We start from the raw sequence: 13591 nt of genomic DNA, 5'->3' as shown, positions 1-13591 counted from the left end.
AGTGTCACAATGAGTTCGTTTGAGTTCTCAAAATTCACAATAATAACGGCCAACTAACTGTTAACTGCAAATATGGAAGACAGAAAACGGTACTTAGCGGAACTTTTTTTGTAAGTCTAAGTAAACATGAATTATAAAAGGAAATTTAACTAGACATGCAATATAATATTTAAATACTTACGATTACATTATTTTTAATTTTACCGTATTAATAAAATGTACATACCTGTAGATTCCATGTTATTGACTACTGTTGATATTTAAACACGAGGCGAAGGAAACAATGCGTATTGTTCATTCGACGGTAGAAAGCAAATTAAACGTACAATCATTTCGCTTATCTGCCGGGCCCTCCCACTCCTTTATTGTAAACATATTAAAGGTGAATTATTCGCTTTGTGATGGAACGACTATCAGACTCGAAAAATATAAACTAATTTAGACTTTATCTTCAAGTTGATAAATCGCTTTTTGACCTCCTAAAGTCCTCATTTTGCCGTGTGTGCGCCTCCTCTAAGCAAGACAGACCCTTATTGATTCCAAAACGTGTTCTCAATGATTCCATGATTCCATGGGGTCATATCCTGACCATCAACCGAACGTCTTTTCTACGAAGTTTTAGAAGAAAGTTCTACTGTTTTCTGCTCGCACTTGCCACAAAACACTTTGCAGCTGAGTCTTTAGTGCCACCCGACTGTCATTAAAGACTCCAATTTGTTTCCCATGTCGATGGTTAATATTAAATTATTATTGTTTTTTTTTTTTGGTTTTTACTCTTTTTTCTGCTTTGCAGGATGTTTCAAGTGAAAACTCTCGCTCAGGAGGTTTGGAAAAACGCCATCCTAAATCTTGGCTCTCGATATGTACATAAATTTGTGCGGTGACGGATCAGATATGGATGAGAGAGGAATAAGACAGATATGAGTGCTTAACATTATAAAAGTGTCTGTCGCGAGAGGTAAATAAGACCCATCGTGTTTCACGCTGAGCTTCCGCCAATCTCAATCTATACAATTCAATTATAAAAAGCGTTAAATTGAAATTTATTAGAAACTTTTTTCAAAGGGCATGTGTGTATAAATCTAAGCCACTTTTAAAAGTTCACATTACTCTGACCTATCAGACTGTCAAAATCACGTTTATCCTTACCAGATTGTTCCTTAAGAGACTAAAAATCAGACTTCCCAAGAGCCTCATTTCAGTTGTTGTTGTAGCAGCTTACAGATCCCTGCTTAGTACGGATAAACCGTCAGAGAAAGGCATTATATGACTATATTTAAAAGGGCATGTGAGGTGGTGGTTAGCGTCATGCGGAATTCCTTCCAAAGTTCTTATTGAGGGAGTATAATTAAAAACTTAAGCTCATTGGCATTCTCACAGGTCAGTGCAGATTGCGCATCCATCTAAGCAGCCTCGCGATGACTCCAATCGTTTCCCCGACCAATCCTCAGAATGCCCAACACACCTTTTTCCAAAATACGACGACACAGAGGTCACACCGAGGGACGATCGCTATTAGAAAAACTTTGAATCATTTGGTGTTTCATGCATTAAATGGGGTTTCGTAGACAAATCGGTTTGGTACAGTCAAAAGAAGGCTCAGTTTAACCCAGTTCCTTCTAGGTTTATTAAGGGAACTAACTTTGGATGAGACGGCTGCTGATTGTAAATAAGATACTCTAATATTTGTTCCGCTTCTGGCGAGTTACAGCTACATATGGTAAGGACATAGTCTCTATGTTCCATTCGGGACAAAAGGAATTAATGATGATGTACCTAAATATATGTATTTCAGACCTAGTTTGTTGCGTGACTAGTGAGTATTCAGTAACCAGTATCATGTCAAAATAATGTATATATCTACCCCTTTTATTTTGTTGACGGTTAGTTACAGCTAAGCTCTAAGGACTGCAGACCTTTCCACCTACGATTTGCTAAACTTCTACCAGAGGATTTCAGCGTTCGGACAAGGTTATGCCGCCGCACTGGTCTACCAGACTCAAATTAACTGTTGATAAACCAGGAGCTTTTAATGCGCAGAAACAGCTAATAAGCCTTGGGCCATTCCGAGTCTCTCAGATAGCAAAGACGTCGCACATGAAACGCTTTTAGCACATAGTCCCGCTGAGTTAATCAGTGTATCGCCTTTGCAATTAATTTTGAAGACGCCCATAAAGATTATTGCAGCGGATAACTTGGCAAATGGTTTGTCTTTCCTCTTCCCTTTGTTAGAAAGAGCGATTACGGAATTCTTAACAACGAAGATCATAATGGCTGTGAAAGCTTGCACAGTCGTTGAAAAAATACAGAGTACCTCTTCGTCAATATGACTTTCTTATCTTCTCCGATCTTCCAGAGTCCTGGTTTTCAGAGCTAATTGAGAATTAGTTTGCATGATAGACAAATAAAGGGTGATTTTTTAGCTATTATCTTTTTAAACAGTTGGTTTAAACAGCTGACGCATGTTTCGCGTTTTGTTTCACTGTCAAACATCTTCAGTTTGGTCTATAATTTAACAACGCTTGCAAATCATTGAATTTTATTATAAAAATTCGATCCACTTTAAGATCCACTTTTTTATCGAAAAATTGTGTTCAGCGACGAAGCGCATTTTTAGATCAATGGGTACGTAAATAAGCAAAATTGTCAATTTTGGAGTGAAGATCAACCAGAGGAATTGCAAGAGCTACCAATGTATCCAGAAAAGGTCACAATTTGATGCGGTTTACGGGCTGGAGGTATCATTGGGCCGTACTTCTTCAAAGATGCTGCGAATCGTAACGTAACTGTGAATGGTGAGCGCTACCGTGAAATGATATCTTACTTTTTTTGCCCAAAATGCAAGAGCTTGACTTGCATGACATGTGGTTTCAGCAAGACGGTGCCACATGCCACACAGCACGCGTAACAATGGACTTGTTGAGAGGCGAGTTCGGTGAACATTTTATTTCAGGTTCGGGACCTGTCAATTGGCCTCCCAGATCGTGCGATATAACGTCTTTAGATTATTTTTTGCGGGGCTATGTTAAAGCTCATATCTATTCAGACAAGCCTGCTCCAATTGGAAGACAACATTAAAGCATTTATATGTGAGATACCGGGCGAAACATTGGAAACAGTATGCCAAAATTGGACTAAGCGGATGGACCATTTGAAGCGCAGTCGCGGTCAACATTTGCTTGAAATAATCTTTAAACATTAAATTATATGGACTGTACTATCGATTTAAATAAAAATTCCATGCATTTTTCTGAATTTTACGTGTGTTTTTTCAAAAACTTTCCTATAGCTCTTAAAAAATCAAATTGAGCGCAACCGTTGGAAAACGCATGCTGGTCGTTGTTTTTGTCCTTTATGCAGAAATATAATTGATCTCAGCAACTTCTCATCACAGAGCACCGAAGCACCGAAAAATAATTGGATGGCTCTCCATCCTAAATCTACATCCATACCAAGATTTTACCTATTAACAAGATGCTTTACTTCAAACTGATAACGATTATTTGGTTAAAGTTTCAGTGAAGAAATAATAAATTAATACTCAACTCTTAATTGGTCAAAAAGTTTAAGGTTCACCGATACGAGTCAAGTACTCTACCATCAATCTCAATTCAATCAATACCTGCCAAACCAAAACTGAATACCAAATTAATTTCAGTGCAAAGGCCAACCAGCAGGCAATGTTAATATGCTCGAATTGTTCTAAAATTATGTATATTAAAGGGTGAGCCATCGGTTGATTTCTTTTCAAAAAATGCTATTGTATAAAAAACAATGCTTAATACAATATTTTTTTTGCGAGTACTTTTTTGTATTAGATTTGTTTTGTAATATAATTTTAATCAGTCAATAATTGCTTCAAGGTGATCGCTGTATTTTAGACTCATCCAGTGTTGTTTTGACAAGTGTCAGTGACAAGGTTTGACTAGTTAAGTTTTTATTTACATTCTATTTCATGAAAATTGTGAACATTTTATAAGAAAAACCAAGTTTAAAACTCTGTACACGATTCATAAAAATTAGACAAATTCTCATTGAAATTTCAATTTCAAAATTTTTAATAAGAATTGTAACAGAAAAAAAATTAGGCATGCTGTCTTATAGCCCATTCAATTTTAGTATAAAGAAGTACAATTTACACTGACTCAAAATTCTCGTTAATTTTTAAAATTCTTTCCCTAGACGACGTAGCGTGTTTTCTGCGTATAAAAAAAATGTCGTAGATTGGTTAAATGAAGGAAGTGCGTAGTATCGTCAAGCAGAAAAAATTATAAAACATCAGCGGAGTTTTCCAGCTTCTTAAAACTTGCACTTTATTTTACTAAAATTTAATAAGCTATAATTCTGGGTACCCAGATTTTTCCTTAGTTCTGGTTAAAAAGTTTGATGTGTGGATGAAAGTTTGGGCAATTTTTATGATTTTGTTTTGTTTTTTATGGTTGAATGGTTTGATTTTTATTATATAATACATTTTTGTATAAACTACATTTTTTATGAAAATTTAGTTTAAATTAAAAAAAAAATTGTCAATTTATTTTTTACGGTGCTAAATTTTTGCCCAAATTTTCTAATTTTTGTATACAGCTTGAAGATTGGATTTATATGGATTATTGTTAGACAATGAACTATACTTGTGTATAAAAAATTAATAAAGAAAAAAATAAAATAATAATAAAACAAAAAACAATTGCAAAAAAGAGTTACAAAAAAAATAAAAAATTTGTCAGAACTGGCCAAAATGTTGAGGAACAACATTTTTTTGCGTGCTGCACCCACTTCTTCTATTTCAGTCAGCCGCATTACTTTATAGCCACACCGCGTATTCATTTGCACCGCAGAGTTATGAAACTAAATGTTTGACTCTTTTTTCAGCGTTGTCAAATTGAAATGTGATTGCCCGCAAGGGCATCTCCCACAAGAAGGTGACGGGTACGACGACCCCACGGACGCTTGTAAGAGTTAGCTAGAAAGTTAGGAAACAAAATCCAGCACATGTCTGTTCCCATATTGGGCGGTGTGTTGGTCAGTGTCTGTTCACCATGTTAGGTGCAACTGTATGTAAAAAGCATGACCGATATGCAATGGGGCGCACTGGGAGTCCCTGGATAGGTCGTTATGGCTTTCCACCTGCGACCTCAAAGGGATGATGTGAGTTCGCTCTGCCGATGTGTTAACTCCTTTGTATATTAGTAACCAGCCGCCTTGGACCTTGGTCAGGAAGTGTTCATTGGGCGAAAGAGTAGTAGCTTTCGTTGCTCCGGGCGAGCGCCGGTCCGTCCGTGTTTTCCGGGACCGGTAAAGCGTAGGTCAGGCCTCAGGGAACTGGGGTAGGAGCATTGCCTCCGAGGGTACACCCGCTCTTGACTATTTCGGCCCGCCCCCTGCACACGATGCGCTGGTTAAATAAAAAGGAATGGAAAAAATTATGGAAACAAAACAAAAAGAAGACAAACAGCAGAAGGCCATTACTGATGGAGATCTAGAGCAGAGTCCTTTTGTAAGGAGCTGAAATGACGCCTCAAGAATTAGACGTAAGAGTAACGTCAAAAGAGGCTAAAAATACTGCAAACGCGCCCAATGCGCCGTCACATACGCCTGTAACTGCAAAGGATGCAAACACAGAACGGAGAAAAACTGCATTTCCGCGAGCTGAAGAAGAGGAAGCCGTAGAAACATATTTGAGAGTGCTTAGGAAGATGAAAGCAGTTATTTTGAAGAGTAGGAATACTTCCGCGGAAATAAAGACCGGAGTCTCAGACCTTGACGAACTATTTGACGTCATGAAAAACTGCAGAAGAGGTTAGATTCGAGCTGAGAAAACCGGTAAAGGTCGTCTCTTGCCGGACACATCAACGAAAGAAATCTGGGGTGACACCCCCACAACAGCTCGAAAAACAGGTGTTGTCCAGGAGAGTACTCCTTTAACCGCAAAACGGAATGCACCAAGTCCTGCCGCACCCGACCCTTCGAAGAAACTAAGAATTCGAGAGCCTGAGAAATGGCAAGTGGTAAGACGGCAAAAATCTAGGCCCAATACCGTACCAAAAGAAGAATGAACGAATTACAAAACCAAAATCGAAGGCTGTGTTGGTAAAGCCGGTAGAGGGACACAGTTATGCTGAAATCCTCAAAAACATCCGAGAAAAGACCATGCCAGACGAATCCACAACGGGAAAGGCATAAGAAGAACCAAAACTAAGGGGAACCAGTTAGAATTAGAAAAGGGGAAAACAGTTAACGCTGATTTTTTGAAACAATTAGAGGAAACCGTAAAAGCAGTCGGTTTCATTAAAACGCTCAGACCAACCTCAACTGTAGAGATCAGACACTTGGATGCCGTCACGGAGAAGAAAGAAGTTGATGACGCTGTGAGAAAATTGTTAGCTGGCACTAATGAAAATATCGAGGTTAGAATCACAAAACCTAATCAACGACAACAGGTACGGGCTTGTGTTACTCTGCTCAACCAAAATAATATGAAAATCAGATGGGTTAGTGCAAGGAAGAGAGCTAGCTGATTTAAGAATAAATTATCTTTGGCCCACCCTTAATAATCTATCAAAACGGCAATTAGTTGCTACTTGGGCGTTGAGTCTCTTCGCCACCATCGCAACCTTTACATATTATTAAATAAAATAAAAAGAAAATAAAGTAAGCATTGAAAGTGGAAGTTGCAGCAAATAGAAGAAGAAGAATATTAACGAAAAGCAGAAGCGAAAAATAGACATAGAAGAAGACGACTTTGGCACAAAAACTTTGGTTAAGCACAAAACAATGAGAAATCGAAATGTTTGTATGCATTTGTGTGTGGTATGTGTGTGTGTGTGTATAGAAACTGCTGACAGCTCGTTTGCTTAACTTCGACTTGGTTAGACGGCTACACAAATTATTCGTTGCTTTGTTGGCAAGACTTAATGCCTCACTGTCCTATAATTTAACCAGCGATGCGATCAGAAGTCATTTAAAGTGGTCATTAAACCGTTTTGTTTTTGTTTTTGCTTGTTTTTCTTGCTCAGCAGAACTAGAAATGAGATCTTAAAATGAGTGGCTTGTAGGTCAGTGAAGCCTTTCATTATTAAATGATTATTGATTCTTGCTGATTTATAACTTTTTTATTGTTGTTTAGTTATGCAAATAAGAAATAAAAACAAAAAATAGGCTTAGGAAAGAGCTGAGTTCAATATGTAAATTGAATTCTTGCGGCTTAAGTGTTTCTTTTTAATTTAAAATTTACGATATATGCAAATCAGTCTAACCCATGGTTCTTTTGCGGTTTTAATGCTTTGAAACAAAGAAACATCTTATCGATTTACAAATTTGTTTTCTTTGTGAACTTTACATGCATGACATAAATTTTTTCTTGCATTTCGAGTGCTCACAGGTGTAGATAAACATACTTATTTACATTTATACGTATTGTATTTAAGTTAAAAAATAAGTGACCACTTATGTGCGTGCATTCAAGTCATAGCGGATATCCTTGAGATACCTATAATAACCTACACCGCTGGCCATTGAAATAGATACATATTCCGTAGTGATGAACTTCGTATGCCAACTTTCAGTTTATTGATGATTTTTGGAAATAAGATTCTTTTGCGCTTTGTATTGTATTGTAGCCATGAAGAAATATGCACCTGGCTGAGTAACTCTTTCACCCTGATGTTGGAAAAAACTTTTTGAGCTGGAGTACTAAATCGCTTTTAGAAGTGTAAAGAATTGTTGGCCCATACAAGGCATATATTAGTGATCTCAATTTCTCCCTTTCAAAATTCCGAAAAAATTGGGATTGTAGGTAAATAGTTCCGGAATTTTCGGGATTTGCAACTGTATACAGTCCAAATAGCTCACAGCTTCCAGGCTTCGCCCAAGTAGCCTCTGGATAGCTCCCGAACATCCGTTTAAGGCGAATCAACCAAGGGTATCTGGTTATGCGTTGAGTTTGGGACACGCCGCGTAACAATCCTTCCCCAATGAAAAACCAAACAAAGCCTCGTATGAAAAATTCCTGTACCGATGACGACCCCTGCAAACGAACTAATAACTATGATTTGAGGCATGCACCCGGAATGTCCGGTCCTTTAATGGGGAAGGTGCCTCTGCCCGCCTGGTTGATGTCCCGTGAGAGCAAAGGCTGATATCACTGTCATTCAAGAGATGCGATGGACGGAGCAAGGCAAGGAGAGCACTGGACCTTGCCACGTCTACTACAGCTACCATGTAAAGGAGCGCAAATTCGGTGTTGGATTTATAGTGGGAGAATGACTTAGTCACCAAGTATTGTCGTTCACTCCGGTAGACGAGCGCCTTGCAATAATCCGCAGCAAAGCTCGATTTTTTAACATCTCACTCATTTGCGCCTACGCTCCTATGGAAGAGAAGGTCGATGCGACCAAGGATACCTTTTATAAGCGTCTGGAACGTTCCTATGAGCACTGCTTCCGCCGCGACATAAAAATCGTGTTTGGCGACATCAGTACCTGGGTGGCCAAAAAGGGAGTTTTTTGACCCACACAACGAAACGTGCGGTAACGGACAGAGACTGATCGACTTCACCGGATCTCGCAACATGGTAGTCTGCAGCACCAGATTCCAGCATAAGAAGATACACCAAGCTACTTGGCTGTCTCCTGATTGATAATCGGGAAACCAGATCGTCCATGTTGTGATAGATGGAAGACATGCTTCTAATGTTTTAGTTGAATGTACGATCCAAGGCTCTCATTACCTTGTTCGACTCAGATCATTACCTTGTTGCAGCCAAAACATGCATACGCCTCTCTGCAGCAAACAACATTCATTTAACTACACAAAGAATGTTCGACATCGGAAAGCTACATTTGCAAATGAAAGCCAGAAGATTCGCCACTCGACTCTCACTCCTGCTCTCAGAGAGGACTGCCCACCAATTCGGCATGTAGGAGTAATGGAGCAGGATTTCTTGTTCTTTACGTATCGCCAACGAAGAAATAATCGGACTTCTGGGAGGTCGAAAAAACAATTCGCGCTGCCTATAGAGCCACACATCGATCGGGCGGATCGCGAGTCAAGTGGGATCGCTAACGGGTGAAAAAAGAAGATATTAAAGGAAATATTATCAGAAGTAAGAACCGAGTGGTCAAAATACGTGATTGCGAGGAACTTGAGTTGCTGGCCAATAGAAAAACGCTAAAAAATTCTACCAAAGAGTTCGGCGGCTTACAGAAGTTTTCAAGACCGAGGCGATTTCCTGTGAGAACAAAGACGGCGATCTGATGACTGACAACTAGAGCGTGTTTTAATTATGAAGCAAAAACTTCCGGAACATGCGCATATCACAAAGAATGTGAAGATCTCGACATCCCAATGGTTGACAACGGGACTGTCGTTCCGTTACCCGATCATGACGAGGTGAGAATAAAGAACAACAAATCCGTGGGAGCCGATAACAACGATAACAATTTCAATTGAGTAGTAAAGTTCTCTCTCTACCAACAAAACAAACACTCTTTAAGGTTCTCATCCTGCCCGTATTAACGTATGGCGCAGAGGCTTAGACGATGACAATATCCCATGAAGAATCCCTTGCAGTACCATAGCCGATGGAACGGTAAACTGAATGAGATTTATGACGACATAGACATAGCGCAGCGAATCAAGATCAAGTCATGTCATTTGAATGGGTACAAACCCTCCGGCTCTGAAAGTATTCGATAGCAGAGGAAGAGAAAGACCTTCTCTGCGTTGAAAATATCAGGGACAGAAGGACTTGGCTTCACTTGGTGTGTCCAACTGGCCCCGGCTAGTACGCAAAAGAAACAAGTTACTTACTTTTTCAATTTTTGGCTGACTTTTTTATTGTAGGTCAACATTCACAAATTGGAGGAGAAGCCCAGCGGAACTCCTAACAATGGACGGAAGCGCCAATTATATACTCACATGGAAGCGTAACTATTTCAGTGGCCATATACGTACTCGTACATTAGAAGTATACGCATGCACAAAGCAGCAGCCAATTTCTTGAGCATTCAGCTGAGTTCTTTAGCAACGTGGAACGTTGAGTGCTGAAATAAATTTCAAGAATATTTGACTAGCAGAATTATTGTTGCGTTTTTCTTACTTATTTCCATGGTTTTGTTCGTTTCACTCTTTATTTTAAAGTTTTGTTGCTCTTGCAGTTCTGTTTATTTATTTTTTGTAGTTAATTGTCAGATTATGTAAGTGACATAACGCTCTCAAAGTGACTATCTTCCAATGGAATTTTAATATATTTTTGTTGCCTCTGGCAGTTAAAATTGCTGTAAATTTAAGTACTCACTTTTTAAGTGTTAGACTGAAACGTTTTGAATGTTTACCTCCTCCAAAACATTCGATCGTAAATTTTTATTTATTTTTCATTTATAGGCGATCGTTGGACGCTTTTTGTGTACAAAACAAAAATCATTTGCTCGGTACAAAAGCCATTTCTCTAAAATGATTCCACAAGTATGTCTGTATGTATTTATTGTATTTGCTTCTAAAAATACCTCGATTCTGGATGATAATAGAGTTGAATATAGGGTGTAACATTGAGACCAAGCTCCCTTTTATGGAATTTGGAAAGCAAAAATACAGTATTTACCTAAAAAGTTCTCTGTTTTTATTGTAGTAAAGATATCACCCTAATAATCTCGATTTTGATGCCACTTTTTGATTCTTTTGACGAAATTTTCAGTTATATTTTACCAATATAGCATTTCGAATTTCTTTCAGTTCAGAATTTGTGCTTAGCTTTTTCTAAAGATTTGACGTTTTTTTTTTAATATTTCAAAACTCAAGTTAACACATCAAAGTCCCGACTAGTCCCCAAATAGTGCAATTGTCAGTTAAATGAAAATGGTAAAATCTCCAAAGGGAGGTGATGAAGATTTTGAGCCCCCCAACACTGAACTTTTGCTCAGATTACTGCTGAATTCTGATTCTTACCAATCTAAAAATTCGAAAATTATCGCGATAGTTAAAGTCTGAGCTAACAAAAATAATATTCGATTTATTATTAGTAAAAAATTTTGTTTAATATAAATAAGTAATAAGAGAGATTATGGAGATTTTTGTGCACTATTTCAACAAAAGACCTTTTTTTCAAAACAATAGATACAAAAGAGCGGATTCCCATTCTTCATTCTTAGCATAAAAATCCTGGATGGACCACTGCTTCCGCAAACTTTTGCGGATTGCGGTGTCGCGACCATTAGTTTCGGATAGGAGGTTGTTGGCCTTGAGACTCCAGTCCGTCTCCGGCCGGTGTTCACATTGCTTTATTTGTTCCCTTACTCTCCACTGGGATTTTCCATGCGATGATGGCCTAACAGCAAGACGTGAAGGAAAAGCAAGAAGACTAATAGTGAGAGGTGAGAAGCATCATTTCGTACGATCAGCTGTCAAGTTGCACATCACTACCCTTTCATGGTGTCAAACCGCAGATTCATCACTCACTTCAACCTCTATTAACGGCTTCCTTGGAGAGCGGTACCAGTACTCAACGGCGACAAATCGCATGACTTTGTTTGTGAGTTGAACGTCAAATATATTAGAGCAGCTCATTTTCGAGTAGTCGTGGAAAAACACGTACCATTTTCGTAGCGAATTTTTTCAACTTCTCTCAAGGCGCATTCATTAAAGGTGGTGGCACTAGACTAGTAACAACATTTTATGCATAAAAATCTCAGGGCAAAAGAAAGTAGAAAAGAAAAAGAAAAGAAGAAAGAAAAAAAAAAAAGAAATTTAATTTACAAAAAACAAAAAAAAATATTTGCAAGCAAAAAACCTAATATACAAAAACAAATTATTTACAAGCAAAATTAAATTTAAAAAAATTAGATTTACAAACAAAACAACAATTCAATTTAGAAATAAAAAATTCAATTTACACAAAAAAATTAAATAAAAAAGATTAAATTTGCAAAAAAAAGAAAAAAATTATTTACAAATTAAATTTACAAAAAAAAAATAAAATTTGCAAAAAACAAAAAAAAATATTATTTACAAACAATAAAATTAAATTTTCAAAAACAAAACTAGATTTACAAAAAGACAATTCCATTTACAAAAAACAATCTATTTACAAAAAAATTTCCAAAGAACAAAAAGAAATCATTTACAAACAAAAAAAGGAAATAAAAAAAAATTATATTTATTTACAAAAGGCAATTCAATTTACAAATAAAAAATTCAGTTTACACAAAAAAATTAAATATAAAAAGATTAAATTTGCAAAAAGCACGAAAAAAATTATTTACAAAAAAAAAAAAATTAGCAACAATAAAATTAAATTTATAAAACAACAACTCATTTAGCAAAAAAACAATGTATTCACAAAAACCAAAAAAAACATGTTTTTACAAACAAAAATTAAATTTACGAGAAAAAATGTAACTATATTTTAATATTGTAACACAAAGAACTAAGATGTTTTTTTTATAAAATTAAGGTTTTTTAATTTTTTAAATATTAATAACAAAAAGCTATTACTTTAAAAGAAAACAAAAGAAATCGTTTCAAATATTCTTAATTAAACAAAAACCTTCTTTATTCTTACTTTATTAAGCATTCTGGAATATTTAAATAAAAGCACATTTTCTTTTAATAAAATTAAGTTTCATTATTTTTTGAAAAGTGCTTCGTTCATTTTTGTATACATTTAATTCTATAACTCAAATCCAGTACAATCTGAGGCATTTTGTTGAGAAATCTTTTGTTCGTAAACTATGGGAAATTGCCGGAATTCCGAATTTATTTTTTATTTTTATTTTAATTTTTTCTCTTCAAACTCATTTGGAATTTACTCCGCAAATAAAAAAAAAATTTAATATTTTTAATGATTATCCTAACTGCAAAAAAAATTGAAGATATTTTAATTTATTCATTCAAATTGAAATTCAGGGAAAACTGCAATTTCTGCTGCGAGGTAATTAAAAAAAATCCGTAAGCTGTTCTAAAAATTTCGAGTCCACGATTAAAACGGTGAATCTGGCAACATTTTACCGAATACAATACCAATATTATTTTCCTTTGAGGGAAGCACTGTTAATTATGTTCCCCCCTATTACCGTGTTGGACAATGAAATCATTTTCTTCAAACTGAAAACCTAAACTGACTGAATATCAAGGATGATAGATTTACAAGTTTTCCTCTTTAACTATGGAGAAAAAGAAAATTGCGAAGAAAACTTCGACTGCCACGTCACTTGCGAGATTATTAAGTCGAATTCTGCACGATTATTTCACACACTCGTCCAATCAGTCGTTGTTCAGACGGCAACGAAGTGTCATTGGTTGATTCTTTTCGTAAATCACCCACACAATGTCAGTTAGCCCATCAGCTGATTCTGCCAAATTCGCTGAGAGCAGAATAACGGTCTGTTAAAAAGCACACCTCCACATATTTGTTCACCAAGCCTGAATTTGGCTTGAGATCAGCAAGGAAGAAAGACGGCAGCTTAAAGTGAAAATACTTTGAAGAATGGAGAGAATTTTTTGAGTATTAAAAACGCCTTTAAGTTAGAAATGCCTGCTAATTTTTTAGCTCAACGAGAATGCCGTGACGGATTATACTCTATATTTATATGTTCGC

This window comes from Anastrepha ludens, chromosome 2, assembly GCF_028408465.1.
Source record: "Anastrepha ludens isolate Willacy chromosome 2, idAnaLude1.1, whole genome shotgun sequence".
In the NCBI taxonomy this organism is placed as follows: Eukaryota; Metazoa; Arthropoda; class Insecta; order Diptera; family Tephritidae; genus Anastrepha; species Anastrepha ludens.
This window is presented reverse-complemented; position numbering follows the sequence as displayed.